Genomic DNA, 13,443 nt, shown 5'->3' with positions numbered 1-13,443 from the left:
CCTGATCCTGGCCCTCCTTCTCTTCCGATGGCATCACACAGAGAGCCTGGAATCCAGTTCTGACCTGTGGCCTTGGGACCTGAAGAAAAGTGTCCCAGAAGCCTGGGGGCTGAACCGTCCAGGGCCGACGGGTCACCCCCACTCCGCCGCACCCATAGACTCTAGTGGCACTACAATCTAAACCCCACCCCAACTCCCTACTATCCCGCTGACTGAAGGAAAGTCAGGCTCCGCCCCTCGAGAAAGGAGTGGGAGTTTGACACCGGCTCGGTCCTGTCCCCACCGTCCCAGTGTCCTGGAGTTAGAGTCCACACCCAGGATGGCCTCCATGCTCCCGGCGGCGGTCAAAGCAAAATTGGGGGATCTCGGAGAGGGCCGAGTCCCCTGAGCCACCTTCCCTCACATGGCTGTCTCAGGACGGGATTCTGTCCACTCGTCTGGGACCAGAACCAATGGCACGTCCCAAAGCAGTCTCCGCTGCTCCAGACCCGGTGCCCCAGGACCGTCCTGATGCCACCTCGTCCTCCTAGGTTTCTTTCTCCCACGGGGTGGGGGCCCTCAGAAGAAGAACGGTTCATCGTTCTCTTTCTGTCTCCATTCGTTGGTTTTCAGGAATCTGCGGGTCTTGGACGAGGAGTCGTGTTTCAGAGCTTGAATTTCTGAAAAGGGGTGGGAAAGAACACGTGAGATGCAGGCAGTCCTCCACTAGAAGCTGTTCCCCTCCCCCACTTTGATCATGCCCCGGGGACATGGGAAGAGTCCTCCACTCCCCATCCAACCCCAATCTCCTGAGCCCATAACTTCCCCTTCCCTCGTTCTGTCCTTCTACCACCACCCACCCAGGGCTGCGGAGATGGGAAAGCCTGAAACACGAGACAGAGGACAGAAGAAGACAGAGAAATCAATCTGTCAGTCGATGGTATTTCCAGAGAGCTTACCATGTGCAGAGCACTGCATTGAGCGCTAGGGAGAATATAGTCAACTAGAATGAGCAGACATATCTGCCAGCCCATAGGGAGCTAGCAGTCTAGGGGGAAATAGCCGCTAGAGGCTCAGAGGGCCAGCATTCAGAAAGCGAATGACAGAGAAAAGCAAGACAGAGGAGGAAGCACAGAGCATGGAGAGAGACAGAAGAGGGAAAGAGAGAGAGATCGAGAGAGAGAGAGAGAGAGAGAGAGAGAGAGAGAGAGAGAGAGAGAGAGAGAGAGAGAGAGATTAGGGGACAGATGGAAAGGGTGCGTGTCTTTGTTTAGGACTCACTCTGGAAAATGATTTTGAACGTCTCGTAGGAGAGCAGCGGGCTTGCGGTATAGAGAGTGATGGTGTGTACTGTGGGGAAAGGAAACAAACCATTATTTTCCTCGTTTGTTTGCCCATCCATCCGCCCACCCACTTCCCGGAAGGATGGCTGGAAGGACTTGGCTTCCATATCCAGCCCCCGGAGTCAGGGAGGAGGAGCCAAGAGAGGCCTCCTCTGGGATCTGGCCAAGAAAAGGGGTCGGGCCAGATGGTGTGGCATTACTTTTTTGGTTTTTGGTTTGTATGTTTGCTTGCTTTCCCCAGTGCCCTCCACTCCCCACTCACCGAGGAAGACAACGGCCGCAAATTTCACATCTGGTTGGATGCAGTTGGTATAGGCCAGAGCTTGTGATGAGAAAATGGGATGGAAGTCCCCAAAGCTCTTCATCTGGGGAGGAGGAGAATTAGAGTGAGAGATTCCAACCCATCCCCAACCTCCTTGACGATGCGCCCCAACTTCCACTTCCACTACAGGACACAGGGCTCTCAACCTCCTCCTGGTCCCTTTCGCAAATCAAACCCTCTAGACGGTAAGGTCATTGCGGGCTGGGAACGTGTCCACCAACCATTCAACTGTGCTCTCCGAGGAGCTCGGTACAGTGCTGTGTATAGAATAATGACCCAACATATCCCACCTATGTGCCCTGCAGGAGGGATCTGCGCCCAAAGTTCCCACCCCAGACCCAAGGACACCCCCTCCCAGCCTCCACCCATCCCTGACGTACTCACCAAGGACATCCAGATGGTACCATAGGCCCTGCTCTCCCTCTCTTCCCACCTCAACTTCCATCCGACGACTCTGGAATGCCTCCAGCTGATATTCTGGGCCAGCCAGAAGAATGTACATTTGGCTTTCTGGAAACAGAGAACCCGAGGGGTGGGCGTCAGGGGGCGGCAGAGCCCCAGACTAGGGGCCCAGAGAGGATGGGTACTGTGGAGGGTGGGGTAGCCTCACTTTGCCCACTGTCGGGTGCTCGTCCTTCAGGTGGAAGAGGACGGGGAGGAGGCAGCAGATCAGCTTCTGATGGAGACGGGATTTTGGAACCGTCACACAGTTGTTGGCCACGGCTGCCAGCAGCTCCAGGGCTGCCACCCGCACTTGGGGTCTCTCCTGAGGAGAAATCACCGGTGGAGTGTGTAAGGGGCAGGAGATAAGGGGAGGGCTGCGCGCACCGGAGCGGGGGCTGTGGACCCCAGGGAAGGGACAACGTAGGGACTGAGGTCTTCGGTTGGAGAGTAAGGAGCGAGGACATCGCCGGCATAGAGGGGGACGCAGTGCCGGGCGGGGGGCGGGGGTGAGCCTTGGCTCGCCGCGGGTCTGACGAGCGGCAGAAGGGCAGCCGATGCCCCGAGCCCTGTGGGAGCTGTGGAAGCGGCCGCCTCTGGGCTCTGGCACAGCCGGGGTAGGGGCGGGAGTTCCCGGGCTCCGGCCCTGCGGCGGCTTCTCCCCTGTCCCCTCGAGACCCTCAGACTTACGTCGTCAAAGAACGGGTTCAGCATGAGGACGATATCCTTAAGGAGGTGGCCGAGTCCCCGACTGCCGAGGCTGCGGGCGCTGAGAGTCGTCGCGTCCATGGCCACTAGGAGCCCCTCCTGGTCCTTCTGGGTGCCCTCCAGGAGGAAGGGGAGCTGAGCAAGGAGCACTGGGCGCTGAGGGGACGAGGACAAAGAGGGCGACGGTGAGGCGGTCTGCCCCGAGACAGCTCCCCTGGCCCCTCGATCCCGGGCCCCCACCCGGACTGCCCACCCCGGGGCCGCCCCCGACCGCTCCCGGGAGTCCTTTGTCGCCCCGCTTCCCCTACCCGATCTGGGCCCTCCCCGGGGGCGGGGTGCTCTCAAAGACTGACCGGGTCCCGGGCTGGTGTTTCCCCCGGCCCTCCACCCTATGGGGGTGGCCCTAGGGCTGGGCCCCTGACCTTGTCGTGGTTGAGAGGCAGGCTGGTGAGGGCCTGCAGGCTGATGACTCGCACCACGGGGTCGGGGTCCTTTCGGCCGTCCCGGAAGATGAACCGCACGAGCTTGGGATCCAGGACAGTCTTCATGCTGGGGGTCCAGATCAACTGCCACAGAAAACCGCGTCTGCGCCTGGACCGCTTAGGCGAAGGGGGCGGGAGTCTGATGCTCGGGAAGGCGGAGCCGGGACCCGCAGAGAGGGGGCAAAGAGTGCCAAGCTGTTTGGGACGGGGGCGGGGACGAATACCTCCCCGTTCCCCTCCAACCTCTGTCCACCCTCTCACCCGGGGAACGGGGTCCGGGGGTCTCTGGCTGAAGGTGACAGTGCCCACTGCGTATCCGAGCAGTCTCTCCGGGGCCCTAGACCCCTGTTCTTACCTCGGCCAGCAGCCCCATGGCCACACTCCGGCCCTGCGGGTCTTTCTCCTGCAAAGAGCTGGCCACCATTTGCAGGAGTTCGGTCACCATCCGGCACCTGCTCTGGACCAGGGTCCTGGGGGAAACGGCCCCGCAGGGATGAGCTCGGGGAGGAGTCCGGGAAGCCCCGGGGCCGGGGAATAGGAGCTCGGGGAGGGCCAAGGGTAGGGCAGTTAACTGCGGAGGCTACTCCCCACCCGCTCGTCCAGACCAATTCCTTGGGGGATCCTGCCCACCCCGTGTCGCACAGACACACACACACACACACACACACACACACACACACACACACACACACACACCTGGCCAGAAGGGTCACGGCCTCCTGGAAGGTGTTGAGGGATGAGAAGAGGTGTCAGCCATCCTGCAACTCCATGGCAATGAAGCTCTGCCAACATCCTCTGGTGGACAGAAGCCCCCTCAGGGCCTCCAGGGCCGTCCTGAAAACAACGAGGGTTTGGGGGTTCAGGGCGGGGTGGGTGGTGCGAGAAGACCAGAGGGTGTCCGTCAGTCCTGCCGATTCTGGGCATGTCCCAAGAAAGTCTTGTCCTGTCACAGGCAAGCCCTACCCCCAGGGGTAGGACTCACGAGACCTGACCTCCTAATCCCCCATCCCTGCAATGTTTGGTCCCCAGCACAGCAGGGACAACCTGTACCAGGAGCTCCCTGGAATTTCTGCCATCTCCGGCCTCCCAGACCCACGGCCCATCGGCTCTCCGGCCCCAATTCAGAGTCCTCGAGGGATCTGTCCGGTGATCGGGGGATGAGCCATCCGCACTTGGAGTATCTCCTTCACGGGTCCCTCTCCCCCAGTCCACATCCCTCAGGTCGCTCACCTCCAGGGACTGAGGGCAGAGGGGACGGTGGGCTCCACGGCCAAGAGCACTCATTCCCCCACCAGGCCCAGCTCCAGCACATACTGGATCTGGATGATGAAGGCCAGGAAGAGCTGGGGGAGTAGTTGAGCCACAGACTCCGAGTACTCCACAGCAAAGAGAAGCTCATATAGCGTGTTCACAGCCTGGTGGGGTGGGACATGGGCTCAGTCAGAAGTTCCCCCCAACCCGACCTGCCCCCTGGCCTCTGTCCCCGGCTCCCTTTGACCCCACACCCAGGGCCCACTCTGAGCCGAAGCCCCAGGCAGGGATAGGCAGCACACAGCTCGGTGGCCCCTCTCGGGGCTTGGCCCCCTGTGCCCTCGAGGACAGCCCCCTATTCCCACCCCTGGCACCCTGGGCAACCTCCCCAGGCAGCAGGGGATGGGTCGAAGGGAGTGGGAAGAGGTGGGGTAGGTGTGGGACTCAGTGCTAAGGGCTGAGGGCTCCAGCCAGGCCTGCCCTTCGATCCGTCCTTCTGGTTCTCACCGCGATGGAGCCTCAGGTGTGCCTTTCCCACTCATTCCTGTTGCTCTCCTCCGGTAGAGGTCGTACCAACACTCTACGGAGCAGTTCCCGCAGCATGCAACAGGGGATGGAAGCATCCGCCCCGAAAGATTTCCAAACATTAAGAACCTGCCTGTAGAGCCACAACCCGGACGCAGCTTTTCCCACCTCTTCCCCAGCACCGGCCCAGGATCCAGCCCCAGAGGGGACCAAGGCATTGCGGGGACCCTGGATTGCAGCCTTGGGGGCCTGGGAATCTCCCCACCACTCACCTACCTGCACCTCCCACCCAGGACCGGCCCCTCAGGTGGAGACGAAGGAGAGCCGAGGCCCCCAGTCTCCATACACCCGCCGAAGTGTAGGCCCCTACCCCGGAGGTATCCGGTGTCGTTCATCCCGGGTCTGTCCCAGCTGGGACTTTTCCGTCCCGAGGAGCTGAGGGGCGATGGTGGTCGTACCTGTTCAGAGGTATTGAGTACTCGAAGAAAACCTGCACTGTCTCCCGAGTGTGGTGACAGGCCAGTAGGGCCAGGGCTTCCTTGAAGAGGGTCTTCCCAGCCTGGGGGACGGAGGAGATGTGGTGCTCCAACACGCTCCTTGCCAAGTCGGCCGCCTGTAGGTCAGTGGGGAGGCAGACGGTCAAAGTCGAACTCGACAACCCCGCTAGACATCCCTTCCCGTTGTGTCCCCCACTCTCACCGACCCCCCTCCTCCCCCACCCCACGAACCCTGCCCGGCCCGGCCGTCTGAGCCCCAAGCAGCAAAGCGGTGAAGGCCCCACCGCCTCACAGGCCCAGGCCTGCTAGTCTGGCTCCAGTCCACAGAGCAGGGGACTGGAAGTGCTGGCGAACTGAGTGGGGAGAAGCCGCGGAAGGGAGAGCCAGAGACTCCCGCTCCTCAAGAACCTCCAGTGGTTGCCTGTCCACTTCCACATCAGGAGGAAACTCCTCACCAGTGGGTAAGCACACCACCACCTTGCCCCCTATTTCCTACTGATTTTCTACTACAACCCAGCCCGCGCACTTTGCACTTCTAATGCCAACTTCCTCACTGTAGTTACTGTATTCAAGGTACTCACTCTTCCCTCATCTCATCCAGACTGCCGCCAACCTATCGCCCATGACACACCTCTGGCCAGGAACGCCCTCTCTCTTCAGATCCGACAGGCAATGACTTACTGAAGGCACATCTACTCCACGAAGTCTTCCCTGACTAAGCCCCCGCCCGCTCCTCTTCTCCCATTCGCTTCTGCGTCACCATGACCTGCTCTCTTTATTCATTCCCCCAGTCAGCCAGTCAGCCAGCCAGCCCCACGGCACTCACGTCCATATCTCTCATTTTTTGCTTCCTCTTACTATCTGTCTCCCCCCTCTAGACTGACAGCCCATAGTGGACAGGGAATGGCTTCATTTTCTGTTATATCGGATGCTCCCATTCGTTTTGTACAGTGCTCTGAACACCGGAAGTGCTTAAAACCACGATTGACTGACTGATTTTTCCTGTTCTTGGATGTTTAGTATTGTTCACTGCCCTTATACAACTCCCATTTTTAAAAATTTGATAGACTCATAAATAGATATTCCAATGAGTCCTGTCCTGTGGAACGATTTTGAGTTTTGCCCCACTGCACTACAGCTCGTTCAGCTGGGCATAACCGAAAATAAATCAGGATTGGGTATTCGGAAGACTATTTTGTGTAAACACCGCCACGACTCCCAGGGCCACATTTCACCTGCAATGGTACCCTAAGAAATTGTGTTGTGCAACGGGGACATCATTAAATAGTAGAGACACAAGGGAAGATATGAAATTAGGAAAATGTAGGTCTCAGAATACCTAATCCTTTGGTTTCCAGATGTGGAAAAATTGCTATTGCAGATAAAACGTGCCAGTTTTGTGGAGATGACAGATGGGGAGAAATGATATGTTCACTTTAGTTACTGATTCCTATTCGTTCATTCCTTCACTCAGTCATTCAACTGCAGTCATTGAGCGCATACAGTGTGTCCGGCACTGTACTAAGCGCTTGGGAGATTAAACTAGAACAACCAACAAACACATTCCTGCCCACGACGTGCTTACAGTCTTGAGGGGGCGACAGGCATTAATATAAATCAGTAAATGATAAATAGATAAAAAGTAAATAAAGTACAGTTCTAAGCAGATTCATACCGATGTGCCGGGGGGATCAGAGTGAAGATGAACGAAGGAGCAAGTGAGAGTGGCACAGAAGGGAGTGGGAGAAGAGGAGAGGAGGGCCTAGTCGGGGTAGGCTTTTTGTTTGGAGAAGTGCCTTCACTAAGGTTTCGAAATGGGGGACAGAAAGTATCTGAAGCAGAGAAGCAGCTTGGCTCAGTGGGAAAAGCCTGGGCTTGGGAGTCAGAGGTCGGGGATTCTAATCCCGGCACCACCACTTGACAGCTGTGTTACTTTGGGCAAATTACTTAACTTTTTTGTGCTTCGGTTACCTCATCTGTAAAATGGGAATCAAGACTGTGAGCCCCAAGTGGGACAACCTGATAACCTTGTATCTATTCCATGGCATCATCCCCATCAGCTCTTCCGTACATTCAACTCCCTTCTCAGGCCCCCAGTTCCTCCCCCTCCTCCTTCCCTCACCCCCAAACGATCTGGCCTCCTACTTCATTAATAAAATTAAATCCATCAGGTTCGACCTCCCCAAAGTCACTCCCCCACCTTCTCCAACCCCCCTGCTCTCAACACTCTCTGCTACTCTCCCATCCTTCCCAGCAATATCCTCAGAGGAGCTCTCCTCCCTCCTATCAAGTGCTACTCCGCCACCTGTGCTTCTGACCCCATTCCCTCTCATCTCATGAAATCTCTCGCCCCGTCCCTTCTCCCCTCCTTAACTTCCATCTTGAACTGCTCACTCTCCACTGGTTCCTTCCCCTCTGCCTTCAAACATGCCCATGTCTCTCCCATCCTAAAAAACACCCTCTCTTGACCCCACCTCACCATCTAGTTATCGCCCCATCTCCCTCCTACCATTCCTTTCCAAACTCCTAGAATGAGTTGTCTACACGCGCTGCCTCGAATTCCTCAACACCAGCTCTCTCCTCGACCCCCTCCAGTCTGGCATCCGTCCCCTACGTTCCACGGAAACTGCCCTCTCAAAGGTCACCAATGACCTCCTGCTTGCCAAATCCAACGGCTCATACTCTATCCTAATCCTCCTCGACCTCTCAGCTGCCTTCGACACTGTGGACCACCCCTTTCTCCTCAACACGCTATCCAACCTTGGCTTCACAGACTCCGTCCTCTCCTGGTTCTCCTCTTATCTCTCCGGTCGTTCATTCTCAGTCTCTTTTGCAGGCTCCTCCTCTCCCTCCCATACCCTTACTGTGGGGGTTCCCCAAGGTTCAGTTCTCGGTCCCCTTCTGTTCTCTGTCTACACTCACTCCCTTGGTGACCTCGTTTGCTCCCACTGCTTCAACTATCATCTCTACGCTGATGACACCCAGATCTTCATTTCTGCCCCTGCTCTCTTCCCCTCCCTCTAGGCTCGCATCTCCTCCTGCCTTCAGGACATCTCCATCTGGATGTCTGCCTGCCACCTAAAACTCAACATGTCCAAGACTGAACTCCTCGCCTTCCCTCCCAAACCCCGCCCTCTACCTGACCTTCCCATCACTGTGGACTGCACTACCATCCTTCCCGTCTCACAAACCCGCAACCTTGGTGTCATCCTCGACTCCGCTCTCTCATTCACCCCTCACATCCAAGCCATCACCAAAACCTGCCGGTCTCAGCTCCGCAACATTGCCAAGATAGGCCCTTTCCTCTCCATCCAAACCGCTACCCTGCACGTTCTAGCTCTCATCCTATCCCGTCTGGACTACTGTATCAGCCTCCTCTCTGATCTCCCATCCTCGTGTCTCCCCCCACTTCAATCCATACTTCACGCTGCTGCCCGGATTGTCTTTGTCCAGAAACGCTCTGGGCATGTTACTCCCCTCCACAAAAATCTCCAGTGGCTACCAGTCAATCTGCACATCAGGCAGAAACTCCTTATACTCGGCTTCAAGGCTCTTCATCACCTCGCCCCCTCCTACCTCACCTCCTTTCTCTCCTTCTACAGCCCAGCCCGCACCCTCTGCTCCTCTGCCGCTAATCTCCTCACCTTGCCTCGTTCTCGCCTGTCCCGCCATCGACCCCCGGCCCACGTCATCCCCCGGGCCTGGAATGCCCTCGCTCCCAACATCCGCCAAGCTGGCTCTCTTCCTCCCTTCAAGGCCCTACTCAGAGCTCACCTCCTCCAGGAGGCCTTCACAGACTGAGCCCCCTCCTTCCTCTCCCCCTCGTCCCCCTCTCCATTCCCCCGTCTTACCTCCTTCCGTTCCCCACAGCACCAGTATATATGTATATATGTTTGTACATCTTTATTACTCTATTTAGTCATTTATTTTACTTCTACATGTCTATTCTATTTATTTTATTTTGTTAATATGTTTGGTGATGTACTCTGTCTCCCCCTTCTAGACTGTGAGCCCACTATTGGGTAGGGACTGTCTCTATATGCTGCCAACTTGTACTTCCCAAGCGCTTAGTACAGTGCTCTGCACACAGTAAGCACTCAATAAATACGACTGATTGATTGCTTGGCACATTGTAAACGCTGAAGGAATACCATTATAATTACTATTGTTGTCTGTCTGATATGAAAGAGGGCGGGCATTCTGGACCAGAGGGAGGATGTGGGCGAGAGGTCGATGGCGAGATAGAAGAGATCACGGTAAAGTGAGAAGATTAGCGTTAGAGGAACGAAGCATGCTGCCTGGGTTGAAGTAGGAGAGAAGCGAGGTGAGGTAGGAGGGGACAAAGCGATGAAGTGCTTTAAAGGCCAGGGTGAGGAGTGTTTGTTTGAAACAAAGGTGGTTAATAATACAATAATAATGATGATAGAATTTGTTAGGCGCTTACTATGTGCAAAGCACTGTTCTAAGTGCTGGGGGGGATACAAGGTGATCACGTTGTCCCACGTGGGGCTCACAGTCTTAATCCCCATTTTACAGATGAGGTAACTGAGGCTCAGATAAGTTAAGTGACTTGCCCAAGGTCACACAGCAGAAATGTGGGGGAGCCGGGATTAGAACCCATGACCTCCAACTCCCAGGCCCGTGCTCTTTCCACTGATAAGCCCCAGCTGGAATTTCTTTGGGAGTGGGGAAACATGGTCTGGACGTTTTTGCAGGAAAATGTTTCAGGAAGCAGAATGGAGTATGGACTGGAGTGTGGAGAGAGAGGAGGCAGGGAGGTCAGCAAGAAGGCTGTTACACTAATCAAGGAGGGATAGAATAAGTGCTTGCATCAGTGGGATAGACGATTGGATGGAGTGGAAGGGGGGATGCGGGCGATATTGTGAAAAGGTAGAATTGAGGGAATTGATTGCTGGCCGGACTGTGTGGGTGGAAGGAGATAGTGGAGTCGATGCTCATGCCAAGGTTATGGGCTTCCTGTGCCCATCTTCCAGGAATTTTTGTGATATTTAGCATTCCATTTTCTGTTGAGTTTCTTTTTGTGAGGATGGGACCCTGTATATATGGGTATATGTGGGTACACGGTGGGTCTCCAATTTAGACATGGCAAATGAGAGAATGCCTTCCTGTCTGGGAAATCCTCAGCCTAATGGTTGAGCAGCCAAAAAGGCACAATGGGCTTAGGAAAAAATTTGGATAAGGCAAAGGTCCAGGAGCTTTCTTGTGTGATACAATTACCTCCTAGAGCCCCACCTTTAGGGAAATGGGGAAGTAGCCAGAGTAGTATTTCCCTGTGGGAGCAGGGGGATGTGACTACCGCCTAATTGTGACTTGAGAAGAGTGAGGGAGGTCTCAGGTGGCAGACAGCCCCAAGACCAGGAAACCATAGAGCATCCCCAAATCATTTATTGGTCATCATGTCCGTCTCCCACTTCTAGACTGTAAGCTTGTTGGGGACAGAGAATGTGTCCACAAACTCTACTGTGTGGTACTCTCCCAAGCTCTTAGTCCAGTGATCACTCGATCGATGCCATCGATAGATGGTGCTGGCTTACATCAGAGGGACTGGCTACAATCAGGGTTTATTGTATTGGTTAAGCACTTGGCATGTGGCAGTCACTGCACTTAATGCTGGTGTAGGTGCACGATTATCGGGATGGATACAGTAGCTGTACCACATAGGGCTCAGTGTCTTGATCCCCATTTTTCACATGAGGGAGCTGAGGCCCAGAGATGTGGAGTGACTTGCTAAGATCACACAGCAGCCAGGTAGCAGAGCCAGGATTGGAATACAGGCCCTTCTGTCTCCCAGGCCTAGGGTCGAGGATACACTGGGCAACTCTGCCTCTTTCTGTGACTTGTGTCACACCACTGTGCCTTGTGTCTCTCAATTGGTCTACAATCCCGAGCCCCCCACCCCAACACACCACTTATTGCCTGACATCAAAGGTCAATCCCACTCCCAGCCCCTCCCTCCTCAGACCCCTCCCTCCCCCCACCCCCGGGTCCTTACCTGATTTTCTAAGGCTGTGTTCACCTGAAGCAGGATGGAGAATATCCGCATTGCCTACCCCACCCTGGTAGGGTTGGGGCTCCTCAAACAATACAGGACTTGGAGGGAGAGATCACTCAGCTGGGCCGAGGTTAGGTTCCTGGTCCAGGACTGGTGGGAGGAGAAGCGGGGGTCAAGGGGCGATGGCACATTCTGGCCCCTAAAAGTAAGAACAATGATAGCAATAATAATAATAGTACTTGTGACATTTGTGAAGAGTTTACAGTGGTCCAGGCACTGTATAAAGATCTGGGGTGGGTCCAAGCAAATCGGGTTAGACATAGTCCCTGTAGCACCTGGGGCACACTTTGTCAATCCCCATTTTCCAGTCGAGGGAACTGAGGCCCCGAGAAGTGCAATGACTTACCCAAGGTTCCATAGCAGACAGATGGCAGAGCAGGGATTAGAACTCGTGGCCTTCTGACTACCAGGCCCCCTGGCCTATCCCCTCCCCACTCCCGCCTCACAGAGCAGGGAGACCCTCCCCTCCCCGCCCTTCCCCCAGCCTCACCCCCCCCGGCCCCGGAGAGGCCGAGGCCCAGAGGAATGACCAGGCGCAGGGAGTGTTAGCTCTTACCACCAGATCGCCGTGGGACTGGGATCCGTAGAGCTCACTGAGCACGAGATCAAAACACCGCTCTGGGAAGGATGGAGAAACCCCGGGGTGAGAACTCTCTCAGTGATGATGATGATGGTATTTGTTAAGCGCTGACTATGTGCCAAGCATTTTGTCTGGGTCTCTTTGCCCCCTGCCCCCAATTCCCTCCCCCAGACACCCCGAGAGCTCCAGAACATTCTGAGGACGGGGCTGCACCCGGCACCTCGCAACCCCCCTACCAAAAGAAAAAAAAAACCAGGCCTCTTCACCCCACCCTCCATCTCCTCTTTCTATTAACTTTGGTTACGGTACTTGCTATGCGCTTACTCTGTGCCAGACACTCTATTAAGCGCTAAGGAAAACACAAGGTAATGGTGTTGAACACAGTCCATGTCTCACATGCGGGCTCACAATCGATCCCCATTTTCTTGATGAGGTAACTGAGGCATGGGGAAGTGACCTGACGTGCCCAAGGTCACCCAGCAGACAGGGGCAGAGCTGTGATCAGAACCCAGGTCCTTCTGTCTCACAGGCCCGCGCTCTGTCGACTACCGTGTCACAGGCTCCTCACCGTTGCTAATCACTTCCTCCTTGAACTCTGTGTCCTCGGGGGCTGGAGCTACCCGGGAGGTGGTCATCACTTTCTCCCTGAACTCTGTGTCCTCGGGGGCTGGAGCTACCCGGGAGGTGGTCATCACTTTCTCCCTGAACTCTGTGTCCTCGGGGGCTGGAGCGACCCGGGAGGTGTTCATCACTTCCTCCTTGAACTCTGTGTCCTCGGGGGCTGGAGCTACCCGGGAGGTGGTCATCACTTTCTCCCTGAACTCTGTGTCCTCGGGGGCTGGAGCTACCCGGGAGGTGGTCATCACTTTCTCCCTGAACTCTGTGTCCTCGGGGGCTGGAGCGACCCGGGAGGTGTTCATCACTTTCTCCTTGAACTCTGTGTCCTTGGGGGCTGGAACGACCCGGGAGGTGCGGGTGAAAAGCCTTCTGAAATGAGCCATTCGGGCCCATTCCAGGCAGCGCCGCATCCTGGAGGTCTCACTCGCAGAAAAAATTATCCTGGAGCCGTAGTAAGAGTTGAAAGAGAAGGAGACGTAAAAGGGGGTTGAAAGAGGATCCTGGAATGGGGCACATACCTCTCCCAGTCCCGGGCCTCAGCCTCCCCTCGAAGGTTAGGAAAGGGTGGGGGGAGGCACCTCCAGCACCTCCCATAACTGCCGCTGCCCTCCATTCCTCCCCTCC

At 55.9% G+C, this 13,443-nt stretch overlaps 1 pseudogene; it reads right to left on the bottom strand.

The window, feature by feature from the left end:
- Positions 1–558: 558 nt before the first annotated feature.
- LOC119921766 lies at positions 559–13,229 on the bottom strand (annotated as a pseudogene).
- Positions 13,230–13,443: the final 214 nt, after the last annotated feature.

This window comes from Tachyglossus aculeatus, unplaced genomic scaffold (assembly GCF_015852505.1).
Source record: "Tachyglossus aculeatus isolate mTacAcu1 unplaced genomic scaffold, mTacAcu1.pri SUPER_30, whole genome shotgun sequence".
NCBI lineage: Eukaryota > Metazoa > Chordata > Mammalia > Monotremata > Tachyglossidae > Tachyglossus > Tachyglossus aculeatus.
The sequence above is the reverse complement of the archived record's forward strand: the minus strand, read 5'-3'. Positions and strand labels throughout refer to the sequence as shown.